The sequence below is a fragment of the Cyanistes caeruleus genome, chromosome 2 (assembly GCF_971803275.1).
Source record: "Cyanistes caeruleus chromosome 2, bCyaCae1.hap1.1, whole genome shotgun sequence".
Taxonomy (NCBI): Eukaryota; Metazoa; Chordata; class Aves; order Passeriformes; family Paridae; genus Cyanistes; species Cyanistes caeruleus.
The window spans coordinates 99,229,390-99,249,050 of NC_141702.1; the positions used below are offsets into that span (position 1 = coordinate 99,229,390).

A 19,661-nucleotide genomic window follows, 5' to 3' on the forward strand; every position below is an offset into this window, starting at 1 on the left:
TTAGGTAAATGGACTGGATACAGACGAAGACAGAAGTAGGGCCAGAAGAGGAACCAGATCATGGAACTGAATAGTGTTACATGCAGACTGACCATGACAGCCCTCTGAATTTCTAATTAAACAGACTTTCCAGTTTCAGAAAAAAATTGTCTCTGTACCTGACCTAAGTTCATTAACCCAGAAAAAGAAGTTAAGAAGCAGATGAGCATTTACTTGTTGTAATTTCAACATGTTAGTGTAGCTAAGATAGATAATTTTCTTTCAATCTGCTTCCAAACAAAAATATTATTTATTTCTCAAAACCCTCTAAATTCCTAACAGACAGGATTTGTAGATGGAAAATTACTAGCACATAGTATTAAAAAATCAACAGAATACCGGAGATCAGAAACCTAATGTGCCTGACTTTCCATTCACAGACCCAGAATGACCCTTTCACTGAGATAATCAGCCCATCCAACCCTATCCAGATTTGGTTTTCTGAGCCAACAAAATAAATTATTCTTTCATTGTTCACATCCCCAATGTACAATTTAAGCTAATAACTTTGTTTCATGGCTTTTATTGTGTTTTGAAAGAATAAGAGACCTTGGGTTGAGAGTCTGGGAATCAATCCTTCTAATCTCAGTTTGGCTGCATCCTTGCTGTGTTGCTTTTTTTTATCTCCTGCCTACCAAAGTGAGCCAGTGGTACAAACTGCTTTTCACTGCCAGGGAGCTTGAATGCATTCAATTTATGGTGTCATCTTTTGAACAAGCACCATAAGAAGGAGCAGGACAGAACACCTGATGCTGGATTTATTGCTTCCCTTAGTATTATTCACTGATATATTCCTGCAAGTGACTCTAAGTCTCCCAGAAGGGTATTGACATGAAGACTTGATTTCAGAGCTGGTCGAGGAACAGCAGCACATCCCAATATGACCATTTGAAGAAAGGTGCTGTTCAGCTCCAGGGCCACCCATTCTGATTGTGCATGGAACACACAGGCACAGCCAGAGTGCTTCCACCAGCACACAAGCAGGTGCAGAGACATCAGCAGAAATGGTTGGCTCTATGTTTGCTATGAAGAATGGAGAACTTGGTGCAGTATTTTGAGCAAACAGCATTTACCTCTTGTCTCAATTTAACTGAGCATGAATAGTACAGGCACCACAATGGAATGTGGTACCTGAAGCAGATAAATACAAAGCCGTCAAACTTTCTAACCATGAGCTTTTACATGTCCAATTTTATTCAGAGAAACCACTCATGGGGGTCAATGCCATAATGAAGAAATGAAATAGTTAAGATCAGTATATTATATTTCAAAGCTCTTATGTTCTTGAGACCTGTAGTTGTTCACTCCAAAACTTCTAAAAATTTTTTTTCATTTATTTTGCCAGCTTTTCTGTAACATTCTCCTGGCAAAAACAACTGGAACAAGTTCTTCAGTAACATCCAGCACCATCCCTAGCTGGTTTAAAGTGGAGTGGCTCTCCTGAGTTCAAGGAATGGCAAAGCCCTAAATCATATCAGCTAGAGGCTCTTGTCACTAAGGGACAAAAAAAGGATTTTGGTAAATGCCCCAAATCTTTCCCCGATTGGCAGTGACAAGCTGATTTCAATATATGCAGTGAAAAAGCATGGCACAAGAATGAAGTGATAATCTAAAAAATATACAAAGATTAAAAAGGGAGGGAAAATCCATTTATAAAAAGAACATTCTTCTCAAAATGAATAACTGCTCCAAATTTGAAATGCTAAAGATATACAAGGAACTAGTAGTTTAATCTAATTTTTGTCTTTCATAAAATCTAACTCTATGCTGTGTCCAGAAAATTACTGACATTGTGCAATAAGCAACATTGTGGTTATTCCTATGTAAGGAAAGGAAAAAAAAGCAAATTCCTTTCTTTGCCAGAGACTTTCTGTTGAACTTTGGCAAGTTATTCTGTGTTTTTATGTCTCAATCTCTCTGAACAGAGGACATGAAAAAGCACACCCCTTCCTCAAAGAAAAGGCTTTAAGGGCACAAAAAATGAAATGGGGAGACTTAGGAGGTGTCCAACTAAGTATTTCCCACCATTACAGAGGGCCATCTTATTTATGCTCACTGGAAAGTTTACACTTTCAAACAATTTTTTCTTATGTTTTCTTTGAGCAACTTCAAATTGAAGGAAATGGGAAATAGAAATCTACTGGGAATTTTAAGTAGTCCTGTTAATAGGCTCTGTTGATGGTGCAAACACACGTCAAGTCAAATTGAAACAGCCCTTTTGTGTGCTGTAAAGACAGGCAATGTTCTTAAGCCCATTTTTGAACAGAATCCAAGTTCTGTATTTTCTGCTGCCTTACACAGATCTCATTTGCTGCAACATTCAGCAAATTGCTTGATCCAAGTTTTCAGCATTTCAGTTTCAACATTTTCTACATATGAGCACAGATCTATCTACAGAAAGTTGCCTGCTTTTGAAAATCTTTCAAAACTCTGAGGACTACTGTACTTCCAATACATTAACATCTTGTTTCTACACATGAGGAAAGATCTCCAGGAAACCAGGACCCAAGTACGAGTAATAAAGAACAGTGACAATCCTCTCAACAGTGACACTTTTTTATTTCCAACTTTATAATGACTTTCCTAGCAATTTATAATAGTCCTGAATGTGTACTTGTGTGATGACTAATTTACCTATTTTCCACTGATTGAATTGCAAGATATTACCTCTGCAGATCATGCCTGGAGAATATATCATGTCTAGAGTTATAATGTCGTACCATAAATCCAGTTGTAGTAGTATTAAAGTTAGACTGATATACAATGACAGTGATAAAACATGTCTTTTCCATGTAGCTGAAAACTGAAAGTATGCTTTTGAAAAACACAAGAGGTGACTTTGCTTCTCACCAGTCTGCTGATTCAAAGCCGCTGTTTTTTGCCTCTTAGTGGGGCAAAAGTCTGTTCCCTGTGTTATGTCAATTATTTTACTCTTTAAAGACTAATGTAACTGCAGAGCTGCTATACTGGAAAGAGTTTATACCACTGCTAATTCCTACAAGTGGGAGTATGGACTTGGAGAAGGTACATTGGAACAGCATTTCTGAGAAGGGAAGTTTAAGGCAGAACAGCTTTCCAGCAGTTTTTCTATAGGTCATTGGAAAAGATCCTGAACAGGAATGCTGTTTGTCTAAATAAAGACAGTGAGATAAAGAACAGATACTAGAAGGACTTATCTACTTTACATTGTTTCAATAATAAAATATGTATTTTTAATAGTGTAATAATATTTAAGCTGTTATTCCCAAATTGGAGCACTCTAGTCACTTTTCAAGCAATAATGTGAATACTTACTGCTACTTTTGAGACTCGTGTCCTCTGAAAGGTCCCATCAAGGACTATGTAGGCACCATGGTTATCTGGGACCCTTGGCAGGGAAGGAAAATGTATTGCTTATGTATTAATGAAAACATTAAGAATTATGATTTTCTTTCTGCAGGTCCTTATGGGAATTACTGAAGAATCATCTCCTGGCCAGAATGCCACATTACAACTGATACAGGTATGGAAAGGCTGGAACTTTGGAATTTACTTTCCCTGCCAGATTTCTTCTGTTTGGTTTAGTCTCTCAGTTAATAGGACCCTTTAGACCAGATACTTTGAGAGAAAATTCTCTGCTACAACAGCATTAGCAGGGCAATTTTCTACAGGCCACAAGAATGAGCCATGGCATTGTGCAAAGGTCACATATTTTGCAATCTGAAAGATCATCTCTGCTAAACATCTTCGAGGCAGAAGAAGGAGCAGCTCATTCTGTTACTGCACTGCATGTGCCCAAGGGTAGCAGTGGGGAAAAAAGCACAGCATTGAAGATTTTCTAAAGATACTCTACAAAATAGTATAGGCTCACATTACAGAAGTTAGACCTAGAAGAAACAGACCCAAAACAGCAAAGAAAACAAATAAGCTGATACTCATTTTGAATTAAGGGCTGGTTGCAAGAAGACAAATTCTAAATACATAGAATTTCGCCTATTTTATGAAGAAATGTCTCACTGCTGACAGATGAATTTATCTCATACAAGGGTAAATTTTACAGCTAACAGGTAAAATTACACAGCTGAAAGGGCCAAGTCTCAATTTCCAAAGCCACATAAGTTCACGTAAGTAGTCAGACTGACACAGACTCATAGGAAATCCAGAAGATTCCAGTCTCTACCTGTGCAGTGGTACAGTTTTCAACCCAATCATGTTTCTGACTCCCACTAAAATCAAGGAAAAGCTGGTACCTTAATTTGCAAGTCTGATCAGGGAGGCTAAACTTCAGTCCTCATTTTTAACATACTTTCATCTTAGTGAAACTATTTGTCTATATGCAAAAGCTCCAGCAATAATTTTAACTGTAATTTAAATAGACTGTCTTCAGTTTAAAGACTGATTTTGATTCATCTTAAACCTACTCCTTGTTAATGTGAAGCAAGCCAGTAGCACTGCAATGTGCATACATAATCTTCTCCACCAGATAAATCTTATCACTTTAAACCCACACATAAAATTCCATGCTTCTTAAGCAGATAAGTCAACTGGCATACAGGAACCTAGTGCTCAGTAGCTTTATACTCCAAAGGGTTGTCTGACAGCAGAAGTTGCTTAATTGTGAACTTGGATTTGCCTGATTTGATTTGACAGTTGTAAAGGAAATATCTCCTTAGAGATGATCTTGAATGTCAAAGGACATACCAAGTGTCATCAGAACTGGAAAATCAATACAATTCTTTGGTTTCAAGGCAATGTCGTAATTTGGGGGAGGAGCCAGAGGTGAGTACCCCTTAAACAATGAAACCTTTTCTTTTGTCCTCATACACATATTTCAGAATAGTTTTTGTTTTCAAAGAACTTACTGAAAGTTCACAAACCATATATTTACACCTTTAACCAAAATCTAAGGGCAGAGACTTTAGTCAGGTTTTAGACCTTTGTTTGATGTCACCTGAAAAAGAGTCTGTTTCTTTCAGAGAGTACACTTTCAACTAGTTCTGAAATTCAGGTCTCACACTGGGAGCTTAGTTTTTAACAAAATCACCTGCCTGGAATGGCCTTCTTAAAGATAAAAGGATGCAGGTAACAGAGTGTGTTAGGCAGTGTTCTGAGAAAACAAAGGCTGGAAAGATTATGAGCAGTTCTTGCTTTTTTTTTTTTTTTTTTGTATCGGATTCTCTGCCATCTTAGACATAAAATAAAAATGCTATGAAATAAATGGGAGCAGAGTAAACTTTATTACTTTTCCTCTGTGCTCATATTTCTAATTGTCATGGGTCCCTAAGTTAATAAAATCATCAAAAGGTCATCTCTTTTTTTTTGTCTTTTGAAAACATCCTTCTGTAGTCACAACAGGATATGGGCAAAGGAAGTTACTGCTCTCAAATCCAAGGTAACACATCAAAATATTTGGTTATTGTTTAAAAGCTATTTATTTAGTTGTATTCCTTAAGAATTTTTAGTAATGTTTTGGAAAATAGTGGAACTTAATCATAGCTTCATATATACTGGCTAAAGATTTAAAACCAAACTAGTCTAGCTACATCTCATACATTACTACTAATAATTTTGATTCTTTATTTTGAAATATAAATTATCTCTGGCTTAATCTTTGCTTATTTTGGCTTTCTTTTTAATGTCAAACATCTTTGAAAGGCATGAAAGATAAAAAGATATTATATTGAAAAGAGGTCTTAACCATGTGCAACTTTAGGACAGAGTAATTCTTTATATTCTTGTGTCCAATCCTACCACTTCAGGTCATCAATTACTGTATGATTATTTGAAGTAGAAAAACATCAGTGGGAAACTGAGGACAGATAAAATGCAAGAAGCATGTCTAAAAATTGTAATTATTTGGCAAAATTAATTTAATTTAATAAGTGTGGGCTACGTGTGCATGATGCAGGCCCTAAACAGTTGTTGTGATGGAACAAAGTCGCAGTAATGGCAAATCTTTAATTAACCAGTCCCTTACAGGAGCATTTTCAGCAGCTGACTCATGCCAGAATGTTGCTGCTGTTGTTTGAACTCTGGTGACTTCCTGAAGACACAAACAGATCACTGTCCCAGGCTCTGTACAAACAGTCAGGCACTCATTAACAGACCCAAGAAGTTCATAACTGAAGTTTGCAAACCAGATAAATAGCAGTTAGGGAGAAAAAAAAGTATTGTCTTTCCTGCGGAGGCTAGAAAAAACTGGCTTTGCTCATTGTAATTGAGATAAAAAGATTCAATGGCAAAGAAATGCAGCTTGATTTTCTGAGTATCAGACCTGTGAATAAACCTCAGGACATCTAGTTTTAACTTTGTTGAAGTATGCAGAATTTTCATTCTAATGAGAAGAAGCACTGCATAGATTCTGTAGCTGCAGGCATGTTTGTCTTAGGGAGCCCTACAATCTCCAAGGAAAGGTGTGTTTCCCCATAGAAAGCCATAAAAAAGGGAAATTATTTTGGCAAGAAGTATTTTGAAAACTGATCAGATGATAGTTCAGGTTCTGAAGAGTCACTGGGGTGATCGACACCATGCATAGAGGCAGAGTGTAGGCAAGGTGATGCCACTGGCAACATCCTCCACTTAACTGCAAGATCAGGCTTTGAATGATGAACAGCCTTTTCTCAAGCAAAATTTCTGATAATGTAACAGGGGAACTGTCTGATAGAGTTTCTGAATGTGAAAGGTTCAGTCTCTCAAAAGCAGTTATTCGTCAATGTTCCTTATGAGCTAAAATCCTGTGGGCTTTACACACTGACCTGGTAAAAAACATGCCTTAGCATTATCTTTAAAATAGATCAGCATCTATTCAGATGGCATTATTTCTGCCTTTTCTTAGAATGAAAACAAGTAGTCTACAGCATTTGAAAATACGGTATTAATTTTTGTGAAGTTTTTAATTTGAGCCATAGCAGACTGAGAGAGAGCAAATCTTCTGCCTCACCTCTGCCTAAACTCAGGTACAGCAACAGAAAGTGTTGTGCTTTGGGATAATTTCAGAATGGAGAATTTTTTAATACGTCATGATTTATGACCACCTCTGTTAAATCTGTGTAAGACACAGTAGGGAATCTATACCACACACTCAGTACTTACTTAATGAACTGAAAATTAAGCTCTGATCTTTGCAGTCATTAGGTGAGGGAGCAAGACCCAGATACAGCAGGGGCTCATTTCTAGCTAATGATTTGTTTTGTTGTCAACAGAGTCTCTTCAATTTCTTTGTGTTTTCTGCATTTCTGTAACACCTGAATTTGTCTCTCTACAGAAAAACTGCAGCAGTAACTTTTGTTTGTGCCAAACTGCTTTAATTTTACTGGACTATAATAAATCAGTTCAACTGGTTAGTGTTATACTTTGCTATTTTACACCCACACACAGTTCTTTTAACAGGAGACACAGACTGTAAATTACATGTAAGAAAAATCAGGTCTTTCATATAGCAGACACATAGATACTAAAATGGTTTACCTATTAGTTTGTATTCTATAACAATCATACTTACTGACTCTAAACAACAGCACACCTAAAAAGGTGGCAGTAAAAGTGTTGAATGGAAGTTAGAGGAAAAGGAGATGCTTTTTTCACATTATCAGTAATTACAATGCATAGATAAGTAATTATCTTGGTATTGGTATTCACAGAAAACGTAAGCCCAACTCTTTCTGAATATTTTAAATTATCTACAATGAAATAGATTCAAACATACAGCTAAGCATCTTCTGCTGAGAGGATCATTCTCCAAAAATGAAGGATTTTATTCTGAAACTTTTTTACTTGTTTCCAGTAAGCTGCTGAGCAGCATCACCTCCTAGATTTGACGGTGCTGTGCATTGAATAATTTGGGCCTCAGTGTAAAAGTTAGTGACAACTGCAGATTTTTAGAAGGTTCTAACACTAGTCAAGTCTCCTGTGCTATTATTCTCTATTGAAAAAATATCCTCTTTCACATAGTCATATTCCAGGATTCAAGTCAGCACACTACAATGGGCTAGAACTTTGAGCATATGTCAGGCCATTCCCATTAATGGGAATGTGGAAAGTTTCGAATAGTTCTGAAGCAGAAACAGATTTGATCATATGTATTAAGCAGTGGCATTTATGCTTGAAATAGGTGTTTTCTATTGATAGCACAAGTTAGGGTAAAAAGGAGTGGACCTTTATCCACAGGGATGCAGAGCTACAATGTCTAAGATATGCATTCGGCATTCAGACCTGACTAATAGACATGCATTATTTTTCAGCATCCTAAAATCCACATTAATTTCCTAGTGGACTGGAATTACTCTGGGTCCATGTCTCAATACCTGCAGAAGCCTGGTTCCCTTGTCAGGCATCAGCTATGGAAACAGCATTAACAAACTTAATCCAGAACATTAAAACAAACCCAACTTGAGTATTGTTGGCGCAGGTTCAAAGATTTCCAGAAAAATAGGATTTTTTGCAGCATTGTTTGTTGGTTTGTCAAAACAGAAGTATTTTGCAGAGAAAGAACAGGGTTTCTCTAAATTCATAACTAAGGCCTGCAAGGAATCCAGCCAGCTGCAGGAGAGCAGAGGCTCCCAGGACTCAGTCACACCATATGGTCTCTCCTCTTTTGAGTCTGAAGGCAGTCTAACACTCTCTGTTTCCAGGCCCACCAGCTTTGTGGAAGTAGCAGGACCATCCTCTCTTGTGTGAACCCCAAAAGTACATTTGGCCTTCCTGCTGAGCAGCACAAAACCTGAGACCTTTTACAACTCAGCTTATGCCCAGTCTCTGAGTCTTGAAGCCCTGGGAGGTCCTCCCCTGGGCTTCTTGGGACTCACTCTGGTAAAAATTGCTAAAAAATGTGAAAATTTGAAAGCCCTTGAATCTGGGAATCAAGACAGACCCTCCAGATCCAATCAATTAAAAAAGAATGTAAAGGCACAATCAGAGGGGTTCTAATATTTATTCTAATAAGGCACCATTTATTTTCCTTATTTTAGGAACATCCTTTGGAACGGTTCCCTTATTCAACTGCCTCTACTAAAGCTTATCATACTTGTGTGGGATGAACACGATGATAATTGTATTTTGTGGTATTTACTTATCTGATACCATAAACCACATGATTAACTGTTAAGAGCTGGAGGCAAATTAAGCAACTGTTGCTGTTACATGAGTGATACCCTAGCAAGCCCCTGTGAAGTTACAGGTGAACCCAAACCCAGGCCATCCTCCCACTGATCATGGGATCCAATTTTAGCAGTGTGCCTGTCAGCTGCAAGTCCCCTCAACAGAGCAAAGACACTCCTTTGCAAATGCCTTTGCTGGGTGGTATCCACCTATAGCTACAGAGAAAACATGGAGAAGCAATGAGAGACAGATGAAAGTAAGAAAGATCAAGGCAGTCCTTCATCAAATTTCTTTGATGTATAAGGGAGGTATTATAGTTTGGGTGTCTATACAGGCAGAAAAATAAGAACAGGAGACAATAAGAAAACCATAAAAAACATGTGGAAAAATTATGACTCTGCTCTTTATTTTCCATCTCTTGTCATTAGCAAAACACAACATGGCATAGCTAGTGATGTATATTATGAGGATGTCTTTCTTTTTGTAAGTGTTCAGACATTTTCACCCCTGCATGTCATTTCTTCATACAAATCAATTATTTCTTCTCATACATAATTTCCTAGTAATGCTTTCAAGATTCTGAAAGAAATAGAAAGAGCACCTTAATTGTATCAGTCCTTTTATCCCAATTAAACATCTGTGGGCTGCTCAAGTACTGATTAGCCTATACTCTTGCCCTGCAGGATAAAGAATGACTCCTATTGGGCTTCTCATGGGCCAGAGCTCATCTGCAAATTGTTATCATTTACACAGCACCCAAATGAAAGAACTTGACAGCAAGGAGCCTATTCATTAATATATAAACTGTAGTTGATGAAGCACAAATTACATGATTGCCCGAGAAAGTAACTGAGCTACCTCTCAAGTACACCGCCATGCTGTGGAAGCTCATGGATTTCAGTGAGCAACACAGTCAAGTACTTATTTTAATAAAGGCAGGATCACTTTTTTGGGTTTCTAAAATAGGCACACTGTAAGTCAAGCACTTCACATTTTTCAACAAGAAAAACGGCCCCTTCCTGGGCAGGTAAAATCAAGATATAAATAAATTTATGCTGTCTCTGCTGATGGAGATAAATTTGCAGCTGGCACTTCAGTTATTTTAAATTCCTTTGAAAATTCAAGCCCTGAAATCACATCTACCCCCATCTCCCCTATTTTGGAAGAAAAACTTCCAAAAATCTGTTTTTCTTCTTAGCAGAGAGAATGCTGACTTTAGCAGGATGGATGCAATACAGTCTCTCCCTTCTATTAATGTCCAATACTCACCTTGGACTGGTCTACACCTTGGAATATCCCTTTCTCAACTGCCTGGGAGGCTTGTGGCAGCACCCAACCAAGGATATGCAACCTACTCCATCGGCACGCTCTCCTCTCCCCAAAAACAAGCAAATGTTTTCTCTCTATTCCCCGTGAAGAAGGTCGAGTGCTGTGGCAATGGAAATTTCCTTGGGCTCCAAATTGCTATGAAGGGTTCTGCTGCAGGGACTGTGCAGCAATGTGCTATCTGTCAGATTTCAGGAATATGTTTATAATTAGTGCCTAACTTAGAGAATCAAAGACCATGATGTGTACCTTTTCCCCTTCCAATCTGTTTTGTCTAGTGAAACCAGAGGTTTAAAGTTTCTTAGGGCAATAGTTGCCCTGAGCACTCTGTGCAGACGTGTGCCTCACAAAATGAGTCTTGATCTGCCACAGTTAAGCACTAGCCCAGCACAGCCAGCGAGTCATGAGGAACAGTTTAAGTATAAATAAGCACTGAAACATGAGATGGGTGCTGTTGGAAAACCTTGAGGTTTATGTGTCCACCACAGTGGTCAGCCAAAGATTGAAAGCCATTTTTTCCCAAAGGGCTGAGAAAGGAAAAAGGGAAAGTATTGTGTTTTTGTCCTGTTATTAGACTTTCCCAGACATCTACTTATGGCCAGTGCTGGAAACATATTTGACCAAATGAACTTCTAGTCAGATGCAGGGCTGCGCTGGAAAAGTGTTGTGCCACTTTACAGCCTTCCTATAAATGCTATTATTTACAATGTAAGTTATAAATGAGAAAAAACTATTCAGAGTCAGTTTCTTCTGTTATTATAGCTTGGCTGATAACTCATCTCCATTGTTTTAAGCAATATCAAGCCACAGGCTGCATCAGGGCCACTGACCTACAAACAGAAGAAACCCCAACTCTACTGGTCTTGTATGTTTTATTTACTATTTGATCTCCTGCCTATAAAGGCTGAAAACTGGAAATAATGCCTAGTAGGAAAAAAAAACCCACCACAGAACAGAGCAAACGCTCTCTTAATTAACAGGTCTTCACACAATTTATTCTGTTAATTTTATCCTAGTATTTGCATACCAAGGTATGACAGGACATGTATGAACTATGTTAATTTAGAATTAAGAATGTACCTTACAAAACGAAATTAAATCAAAAGGTTGAAAGAGAGCACAGAAAGGAATATTTAACTATAGCAGCTGGTAATTGTTGTCTCTTCTCCCTTGAGTTTTAGATTTTTTTCCTATTACTTGACTAGATTTCCTCTGCTCATGCACATGCTTTGACTTTTTCTACATGACATGACATTGGAATGTTATTGCCTGACAAAGCAAGAAATTTTGAAGCCAGCTTCTGTTCTATACAGTGAGAAATCGCTGAATTTTCCCTATTTTTGTCAGGTATAAAGCGCTGTAAGATAAAACCGATGTAGAGAACAACTGCTGAAACTACACTAATGCATGAATGAGCTACATGAAAAAGTCTATAATTTATTTTGTTAGGATTTAAATGAGAAAATAATTTCATCCCTTTAAATCTTCATGCTGTTTAGCATTATAGTATTATTTCTATTTTCCATTTTTCCACCTCCAGAACTGTAAACCATCAGTGATGTGCCATGTGGTAGGTCAAAGGTGACCATCTTGAACATAAGATCTTCACAAGGAACTGCAGTTCCCATTTGAAACCTGCTGGCTCACAGCAGTGAGCTACAAGTTTCCGCAGTTCACAGAGGTAATATGGCCTCTTCCTGCAGCAGCTGCACCAGATAGAAATAACAGACTGATGGCTGAAGAGGAGAAAGAAAAAACTGGGAACTTCTTCATTTCTTTATGTCATGTCAGGGGCATGCTGTGCACTTGGCAGGGTGGCCGGGAAGCTCAGTCCGGCACCTTCGGCACTGGTGAGGCATAAGCAGTGTCAGGTGTCACAAAGCAAAGTCACCATCAGCGACAAGTGTGGCCACAGCAGGGACATGGGATGGTGAAGCACTGGGAATTCCAGAAAACTGGAAATTTCTTCAGAATAAGCAAAAAGCTCCTGGTGGCCAAAAGCCAATAAAACAGCTCTGCTCCATCTAGTCATAAAGACTAGCACAAGGATAGCAGGAACAGCAATGCTTCTGTTCCTAAATGCCAAGGAAAAAGCCCCATATGAGGCTGTGTGAAGCATGATTCAGGGGATAACTACAGAGCCAGTAAAAGGCACTGAGGGGACGAGCACTGACTGTGCACGAAGCTGAGCTTTCTGTGACATATGTCAATAAAATAATGTTCCTTTGTATCAGAGCTGCAGTCCATCTAGTTCAGCATCCTACCACCAGGATAGTGCCTTTGAAGTACCTGAAAAAACCCCTTCACCAAGTGAATACATAACCCAATCTGTTCTCTTATACTACATTGTCTAACACCCAGAAGTTACCTCCTGAATAAAGGAAATTTATTATTCTTCCCAATAAGTCTATTAGAATTTGCTATGGAGTAGTTGATACATCAGTTTGTGTCATCTTTAAACACAATTAAAAGGATAAGAAACAAGATCTCAGTGTTTATCAATACATTTTTGTACTAGCAAACACTTCAGCAGCTGCCTTGAAAGTGTTTCAATTCCTCTGAAGTGGCAAGTAGTATTAACTCAGCATTTAAAAATTTTCTAAATACTGCTGTGAACTGTATACTGTGACACTTCAACTAATGAGGCCAAATTAACAACTTCAAAGTTTTAAATTAAAGAGCTAAAGACAGCCACTGGTGTCTAAATGTGCTGAGATAAAATTAAACCCATGATTTACAGCAAAATTCTCTAAAGATGCACTGTCACAAAGTTAATCTGGAATCGGAGGACAGGGAAAAATATGTTATCAGATATTAATGATAAACTCAGCCAAGGCTGAGACCAGGAAAATTTTGGGAGAATTATATGTGATAAAGTTATCATCATATGTTTGTAAGATCTTGGCTTAATCAGCTACTGCAGGATGAAAAGAATCATATTTTTATGCCTTTTCTGAGTGACAAACATTAAAGCTTTCAGTAGGAATTCACTTCCCATGCAGAATGGGGCCAAACAGTTGTAAACAACTAAAAGAGTTAAGAATTTTTCATTATCTTAATGGATCAGGCTTCCAGCACCAGCCAGTTCTTGAAGTCTCTATCTACCTAGCTGTACCTGAATATTCCTTGGTGTGTCTTAAAAAAGATCTTTGGACTCTGCATTTTTGGGCAACTACAGCTCTTTGTGTATGAATGAGCATGTTTCTATAACTTCATAACCATTTCATTTATTTAGATGGGAACTTCTTTATATTGCTGCAATTCCTTAATATTTTCATACTATGCTAGTCTAGAAGTATCAGGACACCTTTTTGCATGTTTTTATTTCTCCATAATTAATTAAAAAAAAAAAAACAGTAGAGAGAAAAAAACCCATAAAACCTGTTCCCCATTTTTATCCTTTACAGCTGGCCCAATAAAGAACTTAAAAATTTATATAATGATTGTAATGCTCAAGTGCTTTTTACTTGTGATTTTCAATCACAATTGTGAATTTGGTTCCTACTCCAGCCCCCACTAAAGTCCACAATGATGTTGACATTGGCCTCAATAAAGTCACAGTTTGATCCTCTAGAAGCTCACAGGTGTTTCCAAGCAGAAGGTATAAAGGAATATGGGCAGGTATGCACATGTCTGTGAGAGCAACAGAGAGGCCCCTCCTCTATCTTGTATTCCAAATCTATGTACTCAAGTAGTTTCTTCAAATAACATGAGGGCTTGGCTGAAAGGGGCTTTGTTGACCACTAAAGACTTCACAAAATGAACTTTTCAAAATGTGCAGCTGCACAGGACCATTGCAACTAAACTAATTTTCTGAAAAAAAAACACTTTCTGCTAGCAGCTAATTGAAAAAAAAAATTATCTGATTACAATGAATCAAATTGAGCCTGAAGGAGGTCTGAGTATCTTCATATGCATGAACATTTGCAAGGTGGTACTGACTAAGCTACTACAGCAAAACACTGGCTGGCCTCGTCATGGAGGCTCAGCTCTTCTTCTCAGTAAATGACCTACAGTGGTGTGGGACAGATTTCTGATTTTAATGTCCTCTTTCTTACCTTCTCAAATGGTACAAGGCACAGGTTAGATCAGAAAGCAAGCAGAGCATTCAGTAGGAGAGAACAACATTGTTTAAAACTGCAGCACCATGAAGCTAACAGGCTTTACTGACACGAGATTTTTTTCGTTATTTATTATTTTCACTGTGCAAGCAAGAGCATTCCTGTTACAAGGGGAAATTAGTTAACAGAGCAAGATCATACAGCATAGTAGGGGAGCCCTGCTGTTCCTTGCAGAAAGAACGTCAGAAGTGAAAGGAGGAGGTATTAAATGCAATTCCCTGCTGCTCGCTCTCTCAAGGCACCGGCAGCTCTCCACTGGAGGCCTGCTAGCTGCAATCAAAGTTTGCCCTAAGAGACCTTCTCCACCACAAAGCCAAAAGCACCAGCAACACACCAGACTAGAAAGCTCTTACTAAATTTTAGCACAGTCGTGGAAGCCTTACGTGGAGGAGGATCCTCAGTTCTGCTATTTCTGAGCCTGGCTCTACAGGGCTTCACAGGGCACTGGAGGAGGGAAGGGGCCTCTGGAGGTTATTTGGTCCAGCTCCCTACTCAAGCAGGGCCACCCATAGCTGGAGGCCCAGAGCCGTGTCCGGGCGGCTTTCCCAGGAGGACGGAGAGCTCAGCGGGCAGCCTGTGCCCGCGCAGTGTCAGCCTCATGGGCAGGGCAGGGGTTCAGCGGCTCAGGGAGCGCCCGCTGTGTCCCCGCATGTGCCCCTGAGGTCGCTGGGCACTCCTTGGAAGGACTCTGCTCCTGGCTGCCTGGGGAGCCGCGGTACTTCTCAGGCCCAGAGAGGGCAGGGGAGGAGGGAGGGAGCCCACCGAGGTGCCGCGGCCCCGGCCCCACACAGCAGCATCCGCGGCCCGCGGATCCAATCCATCCATCCATCCATCCATCCATCCATCCATCCATCCATCCATCCATCCATCCATCCGTCCATCCATCCACCCGTCCGTCCGTCCGTCCGTCCGTCCGTCCGTCCGTCCATCCATCCATCCATCCATCCATCCATCCATCCATCCATCCTCCCACCCTCCCATCCTCCCTCCGCTCGGCTCCCCGTCCCCTCGGGGCCCTTCCCGAGGGCTCTCTCCTCCCGCAGCAGCAGCAGCAGCAGCGGCGGTGGCGGCAGTGTTGGCGGGGGCACTCCGGAGCCGCTGCAGGCGCTGCTATTTATAGCTCAGCCGCGCTATTTTTAGAGGCGAGCGGGCTCTGGCTCGGCAGCGGGGGCTGGCCAGGCGTGCTCGGCTGGCAGCGGCGCGGCCCCGCAGCGCTCGCACTCGGGCGGCCACGACGGAGCCAGGGGAGGCTCCGCTCGGCACATGAAGCATTTTAGGGCTCCAGCGAGGGGCTCAGCCCCCAGGCCGGCCCGGGGAGGCCCACAGGGGCACTTGCGCCAAAAGTCTGAGGTGTGAGCGAGGCCGAAGCCACCACAAGCGCAATATTGGGGCTCAGCAGGCCCCGTGAGGGCTGTGCTTTAATGCCTTTCTGAGCCGGGCATCTCTGAAGGTGTCACAGAAAACACAAGTGAAAGCAGGAATGCTCCCCGCACATTAAATGTTCAGAGAGATGCTAATGATGTAAAGAGCTATTGATTGAGGTGAACACTTGAAGCGTAAGGATCAGTCATAACAGTGCTTACTTATCAATATTCAGTCTTTGCAGCTATCTCAGAAACAGGCATTATTGTGGGAGTTCATTATCTTTTTTGAGAGCGTGCACTCACCCCCAGGGGTATGTCCTCTCTTTCCTTGGTACGTTAAATTCACATTAAACTTAAAGGGAGCCACGTGTGTGTAATGAACCAGCATGCAGCCCAGGGCACGCATTCTCTATCACCGGCCTCCATTATCTGCATTGAGTGACCAGAGGATAAATTAGGCCTCATGTGAGCACTACCCTGTTATTTCCTGCAGTTCTTAAAAAATGTGTTTATCCAGAACTCTGTGCCTACTCCCTGTCAGATCATACTGCTCCCCAAGAATCTGTTGAGAAGCTCTGCGGCAGTGCAGAGTTGGAGCTGAAGAAACCTCAGTGGAAGAATACAGGTCATAGGATCAGGCAAAAACTTTATACCAAAGGAAAGCAATGGCTCGTGTAAATTTGAAGCAAATTTTTCATGGGATTGTGAACAGGAATAAAATCTAGTGTTTTCAGAGTCCAGAGAGTGTTTTAGCACTTCACCTGAAGGAGTATTTTAATTAACAGGCAATAATAGTACACTCTTACTCATTGTACCTGAGCTACTGCAGAGGAACAGCTTTGTTTTAGCCAGTGGGTTTCACCCACTGTAGAGTAAGAGGTGAGGAAGGGCACTGAGTGGAACGTACCGATCATTAGTGCTCCTTGTGTATTCCTAAAGAAGTTTAAACATCAATGCCATGCTCCAGAAAAGAGTAGAAGCTGTGGTACATAAATTGCTGCAGTGCCTTGCCATTTTTTATGTAGAGAGTGACCTGCTGTTCCAGAGTCATCCTAGAAGACCCCCCTCTGAAAGCCATCTTCAGCCCAAGTGACATATAGGGCAAGAATGGATCTAGAATGAAGCAGTAATTATACAGGAGGGAGGTTAAACCTCCAGCTTCCGAGAACTGTTCAGTGTTTTCAGACACTTCAAAAAATATGCCTGTGTGGCAAGTGGAAAACAGACTCTCTACCTAAAAGTCTCCAGATCAATTAAATCAGGCAGCTAAACATTTTTGTATGCTAACGTCTTGTCTTCTAGCAGATCACTACAAGTGACAAACACTCTGAAGAGCAAGCTATGTTTTAAATTTCACCTAGGCAGTTAATTTGCATAGAAATAACTGAGTAGTCCTTTAATTATCCCGTAGTTCTGTTGAAGATAGACAAGAGCTATAGCTCATACTGTCTCAGTTATGTTGGTGTAGCAAGAATAACAAGTAGCTAGAAAAAAAGCATTTTTGTTATTGAAGTCAGGACACGCATGTCCGAATTCACACAGGGAACAGATGTCATAAGTAAGAAGACACCGTTTATCCACAGTCGCCGTTTGGGGTTGAACCAAGACACAGTTGCGTAGATCAGATCCTGTGCTGAAGAAAAGCTTTTCTTAAGGTGCTGTTTCTTTTATAACCAAGACAAGACTTTTACATCCTTAAAACACCTACTTTTCTCCCATCAGTCATTGTTTTGATTCAAGAGGAGAAAAACCAAAACAAACATCTTATGTAGAAGATATAGAACTATTCCGAAGAGCTTTTTTTACAAGCAGTCCCCTTGAGACCCTGTCTCACCCATAGTGGATCTCTAGTCTGAGCTACCCTTCTCTGTGAACAGGTAAGTTGGTATGCTTTAATTTCCTTTTCATGTAGGGCAGGTTTGTGGCTTGTATTTAATTAGCATATCTTATGCTGGCACTCTTGAAAATAAAAAAAAAGAAAGGTTTATTGAAAGCAAACTATTAAAGAAATTAAGAATGCTGAGGAATAAGCAAAAGAGAAAGATCATCAAACAGCAAATTGCTGATTATCCTCACAAAGAAAAATAATCTGACTGCTGTTTTTTCTTCCTTTTTTTTAATTAGACGTAGCACCTTCTCTTCAAGATGATCATGATAGAGTTCTGCTTACAGCCTTACTTTTGTTAAACTCAGTAACAATATTTTCTTTGAATACCCAGTCTTGCAAGAAAAAGGCAATCTCAATCTTACTGTACGTAACTTCTGATTTGGTATGTTTCTGGACAATGTTTGTCCCATTCCTAAAGAAAGAAATACCACTCTTTCAAAGTGATTTGGTCAAAGTTATACTCAGTATTTGGGCTTGCAAGCATTTAAGATTAAGCAACTGTTTTATTTCAATTCCCAAGTGGGAATAAGAAGCTTTGAACTTTAAACTTGATTATTGTGACATGTCAGTTGTATTGTTATTTTCACTTTTTCTGATACAATTTGGTCAGAAGACAACATAAAACGAAGTAATAATAAATATTGGTCTGGTTCTGTAACTTTTTATTTGAGTGAGTAATAGCACTGAGACTGGGGAGACTGCTACTCCTACAGGTAGAAGAACAGTGATGGGAACATTTTGTTTCTTAAAGATTTAAATTGTTAATAAAATACAAGAAAGATGTGTAAAAATTCAGTCTTGCTGGACTTTTCAAGAGGCACAGCAACTAAACAAACAGTTGAATGATCTAGCAGCAGCAGGAGACCTGCTAATGCAAATACTTAGTGATGTGACTCATAAAAAGCAAGCTGAAAGAAAAACATTAACCAGCTCGACCTTTCTCCCTCCCTCCTTCCCTCCTATCTGCTTCCCTCTCCCCTCATCCTCTATCTTATAAGCACAAGCAGATCAACACCACAGAATTTTTCCCTACTTGCGTGTGATATATCCAAAATAATTTGAGGAAGGCAAAAGTGTGATGTCATTCCATTTTAAATTGTAAATCAATCTATGTCAGTCTCCCTCTTGCTGAGTCCCCAAAAGAGGTCTAAGGAACTTTTTTCTCCGTTTTACTAAATTTATTAGGCACCATCTTGGTGTATAGGTCTAATCCAAACATGGAGAACATTCCTGGAGTAAAAAAAGCCATCAAGTGTAAGACTTCAAATGCAGTAGTGTTGCAAAAACTCCTTAGAGGCTTTAGAACCTAATTTTCAGAACCATAACTATGCAACATAACTGTATAATCCCAACCTTCAGCAATCTTAATCCATCTATGGGATTTTCATATGAATGAATGTTATCCTTTGGTTCTCTGCTTTCTTTCTTTTGTGTTTCTTTCAGTGGGTACTGAGAAAAGCTGGGTGTAGTGTGATGTGTTTGGAGTTTTCTCTGCAGTTGTCTGTGGCTTTATTATTCTAAATTTTCTTTCCAGGAAGCTGCAGTCACATGAGTTTAACCAACATACCTCTCACATTGCGAATTGGTCACATTAAGCAAAGGGTCACATTTGAGTCAATGTGAGATTCAAATTATTACAATTGAAAAGTAGTTATTGATTGTGGTTGCCATATACAGTTGTCACTCAGGGAGGAGACCATTCTCTTAAGGGGCTCCCTAAAGCACAGGTTTTACTTCTTTAGAGAAATTACCAGCTGTCAGTGCTTACATTACTCTGTGAACATCAGGGTAGATTGTGCATATTACAACTCCAAGCTCACCACAAAGACTGCAGAATTAAGATGCTGC

General features: G+C 39.8%; 1 protein-coding gene and 1 pseudogene across 2 annotated transcripts in view; one reads left to right on the top strand and one right to left on the bottom strand.

The window, feature by feature from the left end:
- LOC111926588 (spermatogenesis-associated protein 7 homolog) overlaps nucleotides 1-15,161 on the bottom strand; it is a 35,390-nt pseudogene extending 20,229 nt beyond the window's left edge.
- Nucleotides 15,162-15,724: 563 nt separating this feature from the next.
- Nucleotides 15,725-19,661, top strand: part of KCNK2 (potassium two pore domain channel subfamily K member 2) — a 131,121-nt gene continuing 127,184 nt past the window's right edge. For both annotated transcript variants that reach the window (XM_086878661.1, XM_023922834.2), the window contains exon 1: nucleotides 15,725-17,802. The gene's annotated coding sequence lies outside the window, so the exon portion shown is untranslated. The remainder of the gene's footprint in view (nucleotides 17,803-19,661) is intronic.